Source organism: Saccopteryx leptura, chromosome 5 (assembly GCF_036850995.1).
Source record: "Saccopteryx leptura isolate mSacLep1 chromosome 5, mSacLep1_pri_phased_curated, whole genome shotgun sequence".
NCBI lineage: Eukaryota > Metazoa > Chordata > Mammalia > Chiroptera > Emballonuridae > Saccopteryx > Saccopteryx leptura.
In genome coordinates this window covers 21,391,010-21,409,656 of record NC_089507.1, presented here as the reverse complement: position 1 = coordinate 21,409,656, position 18,647 = coordinate 21,391,010, and the positions used below count along the sequence as shown (strand labels likewise).

Here is an 18,647-nt window from a genome sequence, read left to right as displayed (position 1 = left end):
TATATTCTATTTACAAACTTATTTGACCAGCACTCTTCATGTTTGAGTGACAAAAAAAAGGAGGGAGGGTTGAGGTGGTCAGAGTGGCTTTGGTTTAGTGAGTAATGCTGACAATGAAAGAGGTTAGGTCCCAGAGACAGGCTGGTACCCAATCAGGGGATGTTTCTAAAACACTTTGGAAGATTGGGTTTTATTCTCCTCGTAATGGGTCGTCCCTGGAGAGTTTTAACTAGTGGAAGGCTATGTCTGCATTCATATTAGAAAGTTTACTCCATGAAGAAGCCCTGGAAGGAGTCTTGCAGAGTCGGGGACACAGCAGATGGTGGTCATTTGGATTACTGTTTAGACGAGGAGGTGGTGAAAAGTGGTCAGATCTGGTACAACATTTTGAGGTAAAGGTAACAGCAATGACTGGTGGAGCGGGGTGGCATATTAAGGGAAAGAGCAAAAGATGATCTCTGAATCTTTCATTCTGAGCAAAGTCTGTATGTAGCTGCACTATTCCCTCACCTGAGGAAGGTCAATGAAAACAAATTGAGATGTTTGGGGTAGAAATCAATGTGTCTGTGTCGGTCAAATAAGTTTGTAAATATGACATATATGTTTGCTCCCTTATAGTTTGCAATGGGTGTGGGGGACATGCTGTAAGCCAGCAAAGTCATTATAGCCTAAAGGCTTAGTTTTAAGACTAAGCCTTTCTCACCCTTTTAATTCTAAAATCTTCTCAACACTAAGCTTTTCTCCACACCCTTGACTGTTGCATGATGTTGGGCGGTGCACTCTTATAAAGAGTCCCATTTATGCCTCAAACAAGTGACTTTGTATCAGAGACTTCCTTCTTTGTAAATTGGCTTAAAGGTTTTGATTTCTACACTATAAAATGGGGCAGACTGGGAGCTCTCTCTCTCTCTCGCTTCCTGCTATTAGTATTGCAGAGAGAAGCAGCCAAGATGGCAGAGCGCTGAAGGAGAAGCCAGTTTGTGCAGAAAGAAGGAGATGGGGAACAGAGGTTGTAAAGCCAGAAGCCACGGCCACTACTACAGCCTGGCCCATGCAGGTTCGCATTGGATTCGGACAGTCGGTAAAGAAACAACGGAGCCAAAAACTGGTGGGCCATCTTCTTTAATCCTAGCTTCCACCCAGCGGGCAAGTAAAAACACACACTGGGCTCCAAAACCCACTCACATTCAGTGCTCACAAAAGCCACTGACTTATCCGAGTTTCCTAGAATCAAAGGTTCCTAGCTCACTAGACTTAGTCACCTCTGTTCCCCATCTCTTTCCTTCTCCCTGCACAAACACTGCACAAACTGGCTTCTCACTCAACACTCCACCATCTTGGCTGCTTCTCCTGGCCTCCTCCACATGGCCTTTCTCTGCTCTCTGCTCTCTCCTCTAATGATAATCTCAGGAACCAAGAGAGCAAGCTCCCGTTCTGCCCCTATTTTATAGTGTAGAAATCCAAACCTTTAATCGAATACACAAGATAAGGAAGTCTCTAATACAAAGTCACTTATCTGGGGCATGATGGGATTGTACCACCCCACATCAAAAAGGGTGGGAAAGGCTTAATCCCAAAACCAAGCCCCAGGCTACAAGGATCCTGCCTGCCCACAGCCCGCCCCCAACACACATTAATATCACCTGGGCAACAGCTTACATGTGGGCAGCGCCATCTTTAACAAAGTGAGCATAATATATTTTATCTGCCCAACAGAGGTGAATAAGGCTGGTGTGGTAGAAACCTTTGATTCTAGGAAACTCGGATGTGTCAGTGGCTTTGGGAGCCCTGAATGGAGAGGGAATTGTTTTCCCACTGTGTGTGTTTCTCACCCACTGGGTGCGAGCTAGGATTAAAGCTAATGGCCCACCAGTTCTTGGCTCCATTGTTTTATTACTGTCTGTCAGAATCAAATGCAAACCTGCCTGGGCCAGGCAGCTGTGATGGTGGCCGTGGCTACTGGCTTTACAGTCTGCTTTTGCTCTGTTTTTGTGATCACATTAATAACTAGCATTTATTGAGCACTTGTTCAGTTTCATGTATATTTTTAAACAATTACATATTTATTATTTTCCTTATTTAATCTTCCCAAGAATCCCAAGAAGTAGTTCTTTGTATTATCCTCATTTTAGAGATAAGAAAACTAAAGTACAGAATGACTAGTACTTGACAGTCAGCAAATAGAGCCAAGGAGAATCAGATGCCAGAACTTACTGCCTGACCACTACATACTATTGCCTTTTCCACTAGAAAAGCAAGTAGGTACTTGTACTGAATATAGAGCCCAGGGCAGAAGGCTGGGATAGCAACAAATGAAAACAAAATCCTGGGGCACTACATGATTTAGATAACAAGGAGAAGCAGCATAGGAGACTAAGAAGATGAAGGCAGCATAGGAGGAACAAAACCTAGTGAATATGTTGATATAACATGCTCCAGGGAGAGGAAGTGAACAACCACTCAAATGTCAAGATATAGAGAAAAAGATATAATTGACCACTGTATTTAACCAAAAAATGCTGGTGACCTTTATAGAGATGTATCAGTAAAGTGTAAAAGACAAAAAACCCGTAGGAGTGGATTAAAGAGATTTTAAGATGTAAATAGACCATGACCATATGGACAATATCTTGACAAGTTTGAGTGAAAGAGATAAGAAAGGTGAAGTTATAACTGGAAGTCAGAGACCTGTTTTTTTTTTTTTTATGGTTAGTTAGGTATTTTGAGTTTAATATGTTATATTACCACATGTTTAAATGCAAATTAACATGACTTAATAGAGAAGGGGAAAATGTATCCACTAGTGCATATCTCAGGCTAAATACAAATTAAGTTACCATACCAGAGAATTGCTTGCAATGAGTTTTAAGTTCTATTCACATAGAGTTTACTACACAAACAGGAAGAGGAACATTTTCTTGGACTTCCTCTCCCAACTGTGGAACATTGTTCTATTATCTCGGTTCACTTAGCTCTATATCTATAAAGCCTAAACAATCAAACCACCTCTCTTCTAACTCTTAGCATCTACAAGTGCTTCATCAATTCAGTAGAATAATTTGGCAGCTGTGGTTTTTTGTTGTTGTTGTTTTTTCCCTTTCTTCTAACACTTGTCACCATCCTAGATGACTGGATGATTCATTTGTCTATTCACCGTTCAAATTCTTCCGCCCCTGTATTCCAGTCACAGTCACTGCCATTCATCTTTGGCAATCCACACCCATAGATACAGAAATGGGACTGTTTCTAAACAAGAAGCGTTCTACTATAATATCCTGAATTGTGAAATTCTTCTTCTCTTTCATCCCTTCTCCCATTCATTCGTGGCCACATAAACTCTGCCCAGGCTTCAAAGGCTGATGCTCTCCCATGCTCTGCCTTTCCTGTTTCCAGCAGTCTCCAATTCTTCCTGGGTTGATTGCCACCTCCTCTGAGTTTTGATCTCCCTGATAACACACTTCCCCCGAGCGAAACACATTCCTCCATCCTTTGACCTTCTCTCACGGCTGCCTTGCCAATCCCAAACCAACCCTACCATCTGTTTGCCCTCCTCCTCCTCGTGAGCTGCCAAGAGTTACTCAAGAAAACTGACTAACCACCACCGATGGACCCTGCTACACATTTACGATTTCCAACATCAGTTGAACTCTCAGAGCTGCTAGCAGCGTGTTACTCATTCTTACTTGGCTGGTCTTCCTTTTGCACAGACAGCAGTTCCCACCATACCTTCCTCAGATTCCCAACCCTTGCCTTCATCTCCCTCTATCTCAACACATGACTTTACCTCCTACTGCGGAGAGCTTTGAAGCTATCAGATGTAAACCCTTCCACTTCCCTCCTCTACATCTCCAAATGTATCTGTATCTTCACTCATTAAAACTATGTACATTTTGCATATCAGAAGAATCCTTATTCTTTTGTCCATCTGCCTTGTTGATTCCTCTCCCCTTCCCTCTGCCAGCACTTGGTTTCATCAACATGCTTTCTCTTTTCTGCTCAACCTCTCACTTTCTTTCAACCTACAAGCAAGCTTGCCTGAATATCCCTATTTTGTTAAAAAAAAAATAATAATCCTTTCTTACCTCTTACGCCATCAAATTGCTCTTTCCTCTTCCTTTTTTTCTACAAAAATTCTTGGCAAAGTCCCTTGCATTCAATGGCTCTTTACTAATAAAACTGGTTGCATAAAATCTGATGTAATCTTACCTGGACACCATGCTAATAACTCTATTAAAAATGTCACATAAAGAAGTCCTTTATCACCCTCCAATTTTCTTGATTTGGATGTTGGGAGTTTGGTTTTAATCTGAATTCATTCATTTACTAACTCTCTAAGTTTGGGTCAGGTATTTAACATCTCTAAGATTCAGCTCCCTGACATTAAATTGGGATGCATGGGCCACTTTAAAAAAATACCCTGGTTTCCTATGAGCAAATTACTTTTCACTCATTGAATTTACTCTGATAAGACTTTATTCAAAGTGTGTTGCTCTTCCTTAACAAAAGATTGACAAGTTACCCGAAAAGGACATTTCTACATTACCTCTCTGGAGTCTGAATAGTGAGCACAGTGATGAAATAAATTACCATAATTGAATTTAAGTCATTGCAGCATGAGTGTTTGAAAGACATAGTCTATCAATTCCTACTAATCTCTGAATTTACTTCTACCGTCTTACCTGAGCATGTTCCTTCACTCTCCACTAGTGTCATGTAAGTTTTTGGTTCTCAAAGCTATCTTTGATTTAATATATTGTTAAAGTCAAAATGGTGGTATAAGTAAACACTACTCTCCTCCTCCTGCAGCCACATCAGACTTACAACTGAACTAAACAATGGCTCTCATTCAAAACTGCAATGGAAGTTCTATAACTAAGGATATAAAAAAAGAAGTCACCATGAGACGAGTAGGAGGGGCAGAGGCAGGAAACAGGCTGGTCCCACAGCCATGTGTGGCAGTCATAAACCAGGATGGATATTCTGGCTGCAGAGCTCCTCCCTAAGGAACGAAGGGTCCTAGTCCCACACCAGACCCCCCCCAACCCAGGGGTCCAGAGCCAGGAAGAGAAGTCCCCATAACTCTATCTGTGAAAGTCAGCAGAGATGGAGAAAGTAAGAGAGAAGACGGCTGGAGTTTCAGGCACTCCTTTTTTTTTTTTTTTTTTTTTTAATGTATTTATTGATTTGAGACAGACAGGAAAGGAGAGAGGGACAGAGAGAGAGAGAGAGGAAAAAAAAACACTGATTTGTTGTTTCCCTTATTTATACATTCATTGGTTGATTCTTGTTTGTGCTCTGACTGGGATTGAACAAACAACCTGGGTGTATTGGGATGATGTTCTAACCAACTGAGATACTGGACCAAGGATTAGGCACTCCTCTAAAAGGGCCTGCACAGGGACATAACTGGACTCATTTTTTTGAGCTCCAGGATTGGGGCAGCAACTCAAATGCATCCAGGGACAGAAAAACTGAATTGTCTGGCATCAGAGCAGAGGTTGGAGGGATAGCTTTCTTCCAGACAAAAGTGTTAAGAGAGGCCATTGTTTCTCTGCTCAGACCTCCCTCCAGAAAGGTGGGAGGTGGGTGCCATATCTGATTCTCCATCAGCCTGACTCACACTCTTCACCCAGCCATGATGATTTGCTGAGACCATGCCCAACTCAACCTTTAGACTCAGCCCAATCCATTTTCAGTGACTTTTCCATACAATTACCCATCTCGGCTTCTGCTACAGACTTTCTTAAAATGTCTCAAACAAGCAACAACTGGCCTCCGCATGCCCTGTATCTCTTGCTATATGGCGCTAAACCTGGAACTATCAACAGCCACCTTCAGTTTGCAGCTTGACATCTTCTGGGCAAGGCTATAATAAGAGATGAAGAAGGAACCAAGCAATTCCAATTCTGGGTATTTATCTAAAGAAATCCAAAACATTAAATTTAAAAGACATATAGATCCATATATTCATTGCAGCATTATTTACAAAAGCCAAGATATGGAAGCAGCCTGGGTATACATCATCAGACAAACTTATAAAGAAGAAATAGTGCATATATACAATGGAATTAGGCTCAGGCATAAAAAAAAAAAAAGAAAAAAATCTTGATATCTGGAACAATATGGATGGGCATAGAGAGTATTGTGCTGGATGAAATAAGTCAGACAGAGGGAGACAAATGACATATGAATTCACTTATATGTGGAACTTTAAAAAGCAAAGTAAACAAACAAGCAGAACAGACACAGACTCATAGATACAGAGAACATTTTAACAACTGCTGGATGGGAGCGGAGTAGGAAGGTGAAAAGGGTGAATGGATTAAGAAGTAGGGATAATTAAAGAATGGTGTTGGTAGTTAAAGAATATTGGTAGAAAATAGTCATAGAGATACTAGGTATAACATAGGAATATAGTCAATAATATTTTGGTAATTATGTATGATGTCAGATAAGTACTAGATTTATCAGGGTGATCAGTATATAAGTTATTTAAGTGTCTAATCACTGGGTTGTACACCTGAAACTAATATAATATTGTACATAAACTGTAATTAAATTTTAAAAAAACATTTAAAAAATAAAAGCTAAGTCTTACTTAATATATGCATCAAGAAGGAAACAGAGATCACCTGACCAGGCGGTGGCGCAGTGGATAGAGCATCAGACTGGGATGTGGAGGACCCAGGTTCTAGACCTTGAGGTCGCCAGCTTGAACACAGGCTCATCTGGTTTGAGCAAGGCTCACCAGCTTGAGCCCAAGGTCGCTGGCTCGAGCAAGGGGTCACTCGGTCTGCTGAAGCTCCCCACTCCCCCCGTCCCCCGTCAAGGCACATATGAGAAATCAATCAACGAACAACTAAGGAGCCGCAACGAAGAACTGATGTTTCTCATCTCTCCATTCCTGTCTGTCTGTCCCTATCTGTCCCTCTCTCTGACTCTCTTTGTCTCTGCCACACAAAAAAAAGAAGGCAAAAGAGATCATAAAAAGAAATAAAATAAAATATTGTTAAAAATTATTTCTATTGCTTGAAAATAATTTTTATTATTAGAATTAAATGACCAAATCTGTGCAAAATTTGTACTGAAAACTCTAATGCGTAGTAAGAGTTACACCAATATCTGCTCTTATTATTGTTTTTGATATTGTTAATAATAGCATATCTACTCCGTTCTTATTGAAACACCTTCCATCTTTGCTTCCCCCCCCCCTCCCCCCCCCCCCCGCCACACAATTTTCTCCTGATTTTACATTTACTTCTCTGGCTCTTCTTTTATGTTATCTTCCCCAAGGTTCATCAAGATCAGTCCTTCCACAGCTTCTCTTTTTACTATTTCTATAAATTCCATAGAGCTCTCACCTATTTGCATGGAATCACTAATCATAAATGATGAACCATTTAATTCTTTCTTTTTCCATTCTTAATCTCCAACATTTCAAATTCCATTTTCTTGTTAAAATATTCAAAACAAATATTAGAAATAAACCTTTTTTTTTATTCTTCTATTTTTCCTATTCTCTTCCCCAACCTCCTACAGAATATTTTATACCTTTTTGCCCATATACCTGTTGATGTCTCCAAAAAACAAGGATCTGAACCACGTGACCAGATTGTATCAGATATTCTCATCTTCTGACAAGTCTCTTTCTCCAAGAGTTTTGTTTTGTTTTTTTTGTAAGTGAGAGGCAGGGAGGCAGAGACAGACTCCAGCATGTACCCTGACTGGGATCCACCCGGCAAGCCCTCTACCTGGAGATGCTCTGCCTGTCTGGGCATTGCTCAGCAACGGAACCATTTTAAGCCTGAGGTGGGGCCATGGAGCCATCCTCAGCACCGAAGTCAACTTTGCTTGAATAATTCAAGCATTAGCTGTGGGAGGGGAAGAGATAAAGAAAGAGATCAGTAGAGGGGGTGAAAGGGGAGAAGCATCACTGAGCCAACCAGCCTGGGCCTTCTATCTCCAGGAGTTTAACTATAAACTGCCCTTCACTGTACCGAAGGAGCCATCATTCTAAAACACTTATTGTATCATACCCTTCTTTGAAAGCTTTTAGTGACTTCCAAATGCTTACGTGATAAACCTAAACTTCTAGGCATAAAATTCAAGGCTTGTTCCAAGCTGAATCTACTTGCTCTTTCTAGTTCATATGTAGTTACTTATTCCATATATCCTGTACTCTAACCACACTGGATTATGTGCCTTATGCCAAATATAAGATGTACTTTGATGCTTTCATTACTTTGCTCATGAAACATCTCCTTTTTCCCTCCTGACTACAAGTAAACTTAATTTTTTACAACTCAAAAGCTTGTTGTATCATTAATCTTTTCCCAAATGTCTTCATTTACCATTTATCTTTGTCATCCTATAGTACTTATAACTTAGCTGACTCTCTTGGTAAATGAATTCCTTGAAAGCCTAGATTGTATCTTTTCTAGATTTATCTTTTAAAGCTCATACACAGCCCTGGCCGGTTGGCTCAGCGGTAGAGCGTCGGCCTAGCGTGCGGAGGACCCGGGTTCGATTCCCGGCCAGGGCACATAGGAGAAGCGCCCATTTGCTTCTCCACCCCTCCGCCGCGCTTTCCTCTCTGTCTCTCTCTTCCCCTCCCGCAGCCAAGGCTCCATTGGAGCAAAGATGGCCCGGGCGCTGGGCATGGCTCTGTGGCCTCTGCCTCAGGCGCTAGAGTGGCTCTGGTCGCAATATGGCAACGCCCAGGATGGGCAGAGCATCGCCCCCTGGGGGGCAGAGCACCGCCCCTGGTGGGCGTGCCGGGTGGATCCCGGTGGGGCGCATGCGGGAGTCTGTCTGTCACTCCCTGTTTCCAGCTTCAGAAAAATGAAAAAGAAAAAAATAAATAAATAAATAAATAAAAATAAAAAATAAAAAAAATAAAGCTCATACACAGTGTCTGGGTTAAAACTGATATTTAGGCCCTGGCCGGTTGGCTCAGCGGTAGAGCGTCGGCCTGGTGTGTAGGAGTCCCGGGTTCGATTCCCGGCCAGGGCACACAGGAGAGGCGCTCATCTGCTTCTCCAACCCCCCTTCCTCTCTGTCTCTCTCTTCCCCTCCTGCAGCCGAGGCTCCACTGGAGCAAAGATGGCCCGGGCGCTGGGGATGGCTCTCAGTGGCCACTGCCTCAGGCGCTAAAGTGGCTCTGGCTGCAACAGAGCGACGCCCCAGATGGGCAGAGCATCGCCCCTGGTGGGCATGCCGGGTGGATCCTGGCCGGGCACATGCGGGAGTCTGTCTGACTGCCTCCCTGTTTCCAGCTTCGAAAAAATGAAAAAAAAAAAAAACCCAGATATTTAATAATTATTGTTAAACAATTGTTTCCATCTGGTAATATTAAGAAAATAGATCTGGAAATATATAAATGCATATATAAATAATATATGGATATATGAATATATGTGAAAATGTATATTTCAATATATTTATTATATAATTTCAATATATTTATTATATATTGAAATTATATAAATATATTGTGTGTGTATCCAAATTACCCCACCATTTTTATACTTTTGTACTTCACTGGTAAATGCTTAGCCAGTAAGTATATGACTCATGACTGACGTTAGCATTCTTAAAATACTTTACTTATGACATCAAGAGAAAATATATTTAAATTGGGCAAATCAAGCATTGGGTCATCTTAAGTGACATCCAATGCGAAGATGTTCTGAAGAAATATTTCAGAGGTTGTACTTATTCATATTAATACTAGTACAAAATTTTGATTTCTAAATTGTAATTTTTACAAGAAAATATTTAACTCTTTCAATTATAAAAACAAAATTTGAATTCTCACACCATGGGTAACAGCAACATTGAAGGAGTGACAGTATTCCTTCGGAAACCTATTCAAAACAATAGAAATTCCAAACAAAAATACAGTTTATAAAATATTATATGATAAAGTATACTAAATATGATTTATACAAGATTTGACATAAAGTTTATTATAAAGCATAAAATATTCTGAACATTTAAAACAGAAAACTCAGAAGCCCTGGCTGGTTGGCTCAGTGGTAGAGCGCCGGCCTGGCGTGTAGAAGTCCCAGGTTCGATTCCCGGCCAGGGCACACAGGAGAAGCACCCATTTGCTTCTCCACCCCTCCCCCTCTCCTTCCTCTCTGTCTCTCTCTTCCCCTCCCGCAGCCGAGGCTCCATTGGAGCAAAGATGACCCGGGCGCTGGGGATGGCTCCTTGGCCTCTGCCCCAGGTGTTAGAGGGGCTCTGTTCACGGCAAAGCGAGGCCCCGGAGGGGCAGAGCATCGCCCCCTGGTGGGCAGAGCGTCACCCCCTGGTGGGTGTGCCAGGTGGATCCCGGTCGGGCGCATGCGGGAGTCTGACTGTCTCTCCCGGTTTCTAGCTTCAGAAAAATACAAAAAAAAAAAAAAAGAAAACTAACTCAGAAAATTGTTTGAACATTTAAAACTTAAAACGTTATGAATATTGATATTTATCTATAGAACTGTGGGTTAAATATTCTGCGTAGTTATGGTATGTGTAACCTCTGCATTATATGTATATAAATACTAAGAATGGCTTCATCAACACAGAGAAATTTTACAGGACATCTCCCTTGGAAAATTTAACACTATAAATACCATACATTAATCATTATTTATAGGCCAGGGGTTCTGAATTCTTGAATACTAGATAGCCTGTGGCATGCTATAGGCCTTTTCAGCTCTAACAGATTGAAGCTGAAATTCCTTGGTTGCAAGTCAAAGGTCAGACAGAAAACAGTGAGGCAGAGAGCATCCACTCTATTAGAGTATCTTTTAATTGGAATTAAAGGTGAATAAAAAAGAGGGAAAAAAAGAGTAACTTCCTCAATCTTGATGATCTTTAAAACTTTACTGTCACAGAATTGTCAGAACTATCTTACTACAAATGAAATCCTATGAATTGCTTTATTTTATTTTTTTAAAAGAAAACAGTGAGTCTTACAAACTACAGGACTGTAAAATCAAATGCATGCTATATATGGCATAAATTGGGTGTTATTTTTTTTTAACTATGAAGCACAAAAAAGCAAAATCAGAGAAAATACTTTCATAATATGCTACAAAAAAAGTCCTTTTAGATAAGGTCTGACATAAAAATTAGCTGATTGCTGGAGCAGTTTATCCAGATAATGATCGAGGTAGAAAGGGATGCCATGAGTCTGATGAGTGATGACTCTCTAGCCTTCAGCCTCAAGATGGCCCCAAGCATTACTTCATTTGAGATCATAACTTAACATCAAGCAAAGTCTCTTCTGACAGTCAGTGTTAAGACATAGGAATGTTACTCTGAAATCATGTTTTGTATCTATGTCTAACATCATCACATGTAAACAGTTTAAGTGGAATATTCAAAGAATTGTTCCATGTCTACAAATGTGAGAAACCATGCATGAGTAGGTATTTATTTTTAGATTAATTATACAACTTCCTCAACTAAGGAAATAAATCTCTAGTGCAGAGAACTGTGTTGGTGCCAAGAAATGAACAAAAAGAGTAGTTGTTTCGACTACTTATTTTACATTAAGTTTGGCCACTAAAGGAATCCACGTCTAAGAGGGATATGTCTATATTAAAGCATAATCCAAATCCCTTTAAGTTTATTTGTTTCTTCCCTACCTGGAGCATCCTTCTCACTGCTTGTAAAGTTACTACCCTAACACATCAGGGCTTCCACTTCTCTGTCTTTAAACACCTTTGATGTCCCATTCTTATTTCTTTCTGGATCAAGGCAAATCTTCTTAATATAAAACTAAAGCTTTCTATAGTTTGATCTTTTTTCCTGCCTCCTTTTATGTCATCCGGCCTCAGCACCCACTTTTCATCCAGCAGACCCCTTACTTTTGGTATGACGTAGTTATCACATCTCAGTAACACATTTATTATGGTAACAATAGAATTCCTGCAATAGCGTAGATCCTGAGCAACACAGAAAGATGCAAGTTCTGGCCCTGGCCGGTTGGCTCAGTGGTAGAGCGTCAGCCTGGCGTGCAGAAGTCCCGGGTTCGATTCCCAGCCAGGGCACACAGGAGAAGCGCCCATCTGCTTCTCCACCCCTCCCCTTCTTCTTCCTCTCTGTCTCTCTCTTCCCCTCCCGCAGCTGAGGCTCCATTGGAGCAAAGATGGCCCGGGCACTGGGGATGGCTCCTTGGCCTCTGCCCCAGGTGCTAGAGTGGCTCTGGTCACGGCAGAGCGACGCCCCGGAGGGGCAGAGCATCGCCCCCTGGTGGGCAGAGCGTAGCCCCTGGTGGGCGTGCCATGTGGATCCCGGTGGGGCGCATGCGGGAGTCTGTCTGACTGTCTCTCCCCATTTCCACCTTCAGAAAAATACAAAAAAAGAAAGATGCAAGTTCTACCAGAGCTCACATGATTTGTACTACATATGTATTAAAATATGTGCATTTTACTCTGATTCCCAGTATTTTGTGGGAATACCATATCCTTAACACCTCATCTATTGTAGAAATAAACTCTCAATAAGTATTTGTTGATGACTAATATTTATACATTTTTTTGAATATTCTAGAGAATCACAAAAAAGTCTCATTAATAGCATCAAATTAATTCATTGCTTAGTGAACATCTAATCTGCCATAAGTAAGGCACTTTTTTAAGGAACTGGGGGAGGAATCAAATAGGTGTCAGACTTAGAAGAGATAGTGTAATAAATAAATAATACATACATGTGTGTATTACTTCATCATTAAAGGTAAAAAGCAACAAGTAGCATAAAATCGCACACATAAAATGACTTGAAATTAGTACTAACACATTGGCGATCAGGAAAAAATTAGTAAAATAAGAATCAAGGATGGCAGAATTCACTTGTGTAGAATTAGAAAGAGAATTGCTGGATGAGATAACAATATGGGCTAAGATAAAAAGGTAAGGAAGTGTGAACAGGTAAAGTCACAGGAAACCAACCAGGCTTAGCTGGAGCATAGAGCTCATGAAAAGGAAGTAAGAAATGAGAGAAGAATTAGACTCAGAAGAATATGATTCCACATTAAGGAATTATAAATATACTAAATCCATTTAAGGTAATCAACCATATGAAACTAACATTAATGTAAGAACTGAAGATAATTAAGAAACACTTTGTCTTCCTTTGTCCTAGAAAATGATAGTTTGTCTTCAGCTCTGTTTATGTCATTGGAAATTTCTTCTTTTTAGTGTATGCGTTATTTTACATAGCACCCTTAGAGATGCTTGTCTTAACTTATTGTTCCCCAGAATTATGATAAATGAATGGCTTGAAGGATAGATTAGAGCTACCAAATCTCCAATCATCACAGCTAATTTTGTGTCTAACATGAAGTAACTGGAGGTGGATATGAGTAAGGGCAAATAGTAGGCAAAGAAAAGGAGGAGGAGGCCCCGACTGGTTAGCTCAGTGCTAGAGCATTGTCTTGGTGTGTGGAAGGCCCATGCTTGCTTCTTGAGAACTCAGGAAAGGCAATCATCGTTCTCCACCCCTGCCCTCCCCTTCTCTCTCTCTGTCTCTCTCTCTCTTCTCATCCAGCAGCCATAGATCAGTTGATTTGAGTCTACTGGTCCAGGTGCTGAGGATGGCTTTGTGAAGCCTCTGCCTCAGGCACTAAAAATAACATGGTTGCATACATGGCCCCAGATGGGCAGAGCATCGGCCCCCAGACAAGGGTTGCCAAGTGAATCCTGGTCAGGGTGCATGTGGAAGTCTGTTTATCTCTCCTCCTCTCACTTGGAAAAAGAAGAAAAAAGAAAAAGAAAAGAAAGGAAGAAAGAAAAAAGAAAAGTAGAAGGAAGGAGATGACAACTTTGATGGCTCCCACATGAATGTCAATGCTGGAATCTCTGCACCCTGTGGCATTGAGCGGCAGCTGCCTGCAGTGTCTCTACAGGGACAGGATCAAGGAGAAATGAGATCAGGGACACAGAAAAGGGGAATAGCATTAATAGCTTAAGACATACCTTGATGGAAGCATACTGAGCTTTATTTACCCTGCATCTCAAAGTTAAGTTTGCCTTGACGCAAAGCCTGATGCCATCATTCAAATTCTCAGTGACAAGAAGGCTAATAGACACAGAGAGGGCCAAGCACACCAGCAGAATTCCGGGAATCACCTTGTCAATTCTCCACTTCATCCAGATAAAGAAAGCAAATAAATAAATACCTAAATTAATTTATTAGAAATAAGTAGGCATTAGATGTTCCTGAACATGGGCTAAGAAGAAGGAAGGCATACTGTCCTGTAAACGTTTGGGGCATCAAAATGTGGAATACTTAGCCTTCCATGTCTGAATCCATTTACATATATAACTCATGCACAAACTTGAACAGCAATTCATCTGTGATCTTCATGCCTAACCATTATCTGTTTTATTTCACAGTCATGATTAGTTGCCAGCAGCACATTGAGAGAGAAAACTTGAACATCTACTTTTCTAATCCAATACTGCTAGATGGCACAGTAAATAGAATAAGCCATCAGGACACATCAGTCACAAGCTCACCTAAAGTTCAGTGGGTGATGGTAACTCCTGGAAGACAGTGCTAGGTCCAACAACCACCTGCATAGCAAGTAGTGAGTCTAAAGATCCAACTGTCACGTATATTTTTCAAAAAGTTAATAGAAACTATTGCAGCAAAATATTTGCAGAAAACTGAAAGGAAACATTCCCAAAATTCACAGTTCAACAAAACTGAATAGCAACACAAATGATGCAGCAATAGCCAAACAGAGAATGTCACTACCTGAAAAGTGCTTCCCACCGCCAAGACGCCGGACACCTTTCATTACTATAATTACAAATATCCAAAGACAGTGAAAGCAGAGGTGAGAATATGAGCTTACCTAATTATCCAGCTCAAGTATGCTAGAAAATAAATGAACCTCTGACATATTTTTCAGTGTTTGTTTTAATGAGTAGATTCTAAAGGCAAAGAGGTATTCATGAAAACAGCTCAAAGTATACATTAACAACTGATCATATTTTAAATTCTCATTTGTAAATACCTTCATGTTTTATAAGCCCATTGTATCTAAATAACCACAAAAAATACCTTTTCAAAGACATGCGAACCAGAAATGTTACTTATAAGAATTGTAAAGTTTATACCAACAAATAGTTCTAAAATCAAGTTTAGAATACTGTAAAGCTTAAAGAAAATCAGACACACCCATAGTTTAATCCCTATCTAGCTCATGACTAATGGAAAACCTTTAGAAAATGCATTTGTCTGTTTTTAATAGCAGATAGCACTTAGAGACAGCATGACATGGTAGGCAGCATTGTTGAATGTGCTCAGACCATTTCTAGAGTTTTAGTTCAACCAGTAAATTGGTAGGTGACCTTTGTCACATTTCTGAACCTTTTTAAAATAATGGCTGTTATTCATACTTGCACATATTATGCTAGGAAGTTGCTAAAAGTGGCATATATTAACTAGTTATATGACATATAACTTATATATATATTATTAATTCACCCACTTTCTTAATAATGGCATAAGACTGTTATCTTCATTTAAATACGTACATGAGAAGTTAAGTAACTTGCCCAAAGTCACAAAGACTAGTCCATAATCATTGCCCTAAACACTTCTACTTTTAGTTTATGAATTAAATACATATCATTAAATCATATATTTAAACTGAAAGATCACTCTCAAATCTGAGCATTATCAGGCAACTATCAGACCAAATAATTAACTGTAAACTTCCGATTGCCTGAAGATGTAATATCACCAAACTAAAAAGAAAGAAGCTTAAAGCGGTAGAGCGTCGGCCTAGCGTGCGGAGACCCGGGTTCGATTCCCGGCCAGGGCACACAGGAGAAGCGCCCATTTGCTTCTCCACCCCTCCGCCGCACTTTCCTCTCTGTCTCTCTCTTCCCCTCCCGCAGCCAAGGCTCCATTGGAGCAGGGATAGCCCGGGCGCTGGGGATGGCTCTGTGGCCTCTGCCCCAGGCGCTAGAGTGGCTCTGGTCGCAATATGGCGACGCCCAGGATGGGCAGAGCATCGCCCCCTGGTGGGCAGAGCGTCGCCCCATGGTGGGCGTGCCGGGTGGATCCTGGTCCGGCGCATGCGGGAGTCTGTCTGTCTCTCCCCGTTTCCAGCTTCAGAAAAATGAAAAAAAAAAAAAAAAAAAGAAAGAAGCTTAAATATCACACATCTTTTTGCTCAACCTAGCAAAACATTTACGGCGTCATTTTTTATCACAAATTCAAATCTATCCTTATGTTAGAAAATAGATCTTCCAATTGATTAGACACTATTAATTAAAAATTCATAGTTTTTAGATACTTGCTATTCCACTAACCAAAAATGGCTTCTAAATTAAAAGGGAGCAATTTGAATCCATGTGTTAGACAAGGAAAGAGCCAAGGGGGACAAACACATAAAACTCACAGTTTTCCCTTTGTACGGTTTTGCATAACAGTGACTTTAGATTTCCATAAATACTCAATTCTGTGTACAATAAAATATCTGTGGGCAACATAATCACCAGTTATGTTCCAAATGGCATCCATACATTAACAGCCAAAGGAGGCTACAGAGCAATTTTTGAAAGGGTAAAGAGCCCTCTGGACCTACTGTAGCATTCAAACTCAAAGGAAACAAGTCGCATAATCATGGAGCGTGAAGTAAGGAGCCAACAGATTTCCGTGATTGGGAAAGAAAGCTTCACACAAGTCCAGAGAAATCAGTCAGATCCTTAAAATATTTTATTTCTTGGTGTGCTCTGAATTGTCAGCTGTGTAAAATGAAAAGAAAAGCACCTGCAGAAGGTTTGCTGTGTTTTACAGCTCAATATTCACAGCTACTGGGGCCATCCCTCACGCGGCCGGGAGAACGCAGAGCCAATCTGCGGGCAGACCGGCGGCCTCTGACTGCGGAAACTTCCCTTTCACATAACACAGACGAACACACAATCGGAATATGCTCTCACTGGGGAGGGAAGGAGGGATGAGAGACCGCTTTCATGACAAGCACTTGATCCATTTTCTAAGATGCATATTTCTTTTCCCCTTGGGCCTGTCTAAAGGCAGAGTTCCATGGTGGCTTTCCAAACTGCAGGCCTTTTGTATGTCATTTCAATGGCCCTTAACAGAATCCCTATGAATCACATTATATATTCCAAAATATGATCACCCTAATACATATCTTTCACGTTTTCTCTCAAAATCCTGAGAGGTACTTCTGTTCAATCTAAGTGAATCCTTTAGGCAGTTATTTGTGGTCACTTGAAATTTAAAATGAAATTTAAAGCTATAACGCCTATAGTTATTTGATATGTTCTGAATTTTTGGAAATATTTCATCTCATAAAATTGCCTCTTTAAAAAAAATCTCATCTGGATTCAAAAACCAAAAAAGCATATATATGTTCTTTTATTTTAAAAGAAAGAATTATTTTAAATTCTGACGGCATGTGACATAACCACCAACAATTTTTGAGCTTTTTTTTTCTTTCTCTCATTGTCTCCGTTAGACCCACTGGAAATATATAATGACTTAGGTCACAACATGAAACAGCATGCTAATTAAACTGCTAATTAACTGGTATAAGAAATATATTGCATGAAATAGATTGCTGTATACTTTGTGTTAACTTTTGCATCATTTCAGCTTGGTAACCACTAATTTAGGCTCGCCCAGTCATGCTCTTTTAATTTAAATGTTAATCTCGGATGATAAGATCAAGAACCCTGGTGTAAGATATGTATTGCATTTCTTCTGAGTATTAAAAAGTGGTTATTGAAAGATAAAAGGTACTATATTTACAGAATTATTTGTATTTATTTAAATAAAGGCCCCCTGAAGGTAGAACTAATTGGGGGTCATTCTCATAAACATTTCCACAAACTTTTCCATCTAAAAAGCAAGGCATTTTTTTTTTATTAAAAAGCTCATGTGATAAATTGTTTCCTTAACATCATCCGTGTCTTTCTTTACACACTTTTTTTTTTCCAATTATATGACTGTCTCAATCAAGTTTCAATTTTGGTTCCAAAATATGGCAGACTTTTATATAATAAATACGCAGGGGTATTAAAAAAATGTCAACCAGCAGATTTGAATTGCAGCAGAAAGTTAGAATACACTTGAAATGTATTATCAGGAGGCAGCCAGTTTCTGATCTTTCTAAAATGCATATACCAAATGTCTGCTTGTATCATGAGTCTGACACATAGGGGAGAAAAAAATCCTTGCTGACCCGCCTTGAACAGCTAGACACAGAGAGAAGAAGAAAGATTAGAGACCCAGGTTCCCCTCTGCGGCTGCTGAGACAGAATTCTCACTGACATAGTGGGACAGCAGCAATTAGAAAACAGACTGAGATGTACCTGAGCTCAGAACTCCAATCTCTTAAAATAGGAAATGTCCACCCCACCCTCCAACATCTAAAGATATAGACGGGGAAGATATTCATTTTTAATCACATTAATTATAACTTCTCATTAGAAATTCACAGAAAAAAGCACATAAGATAGTTATTAAGGTAGAAGCAACATCCATAAAAATATAGAGTAGCTAGGTCTTTCATTAAAAATGTAAAACTTATTGAAACTTTATGACCTAATAAAAAAATCTGTAGTTGGTGTTATTTCTTTTCAAATGCTCAGTCACTAAACTGTGATATA

At 40.1% G+C, this 18,647-nt stretch overlaps 1 protein-coding gene and 1 pseudogene across 6 annotated transcripts in view; both read right to left on the bottom strand.

Annotated features, from left to right (window-relative positions):
* PCDH7 (protocadherin 7) overlaps nt 1-18,647 on the bottom strand; it is a 431,933-nt gene that overhangs the window by 343,420 nt on the left and 69,866 nt on the right. The window lies entirely within an intron of this gene.
* LOC136405531 (taste receptor type 2 member 7-like) lies at nt 13,155-14,797 on the bottom strand (annotated as a pseudogene).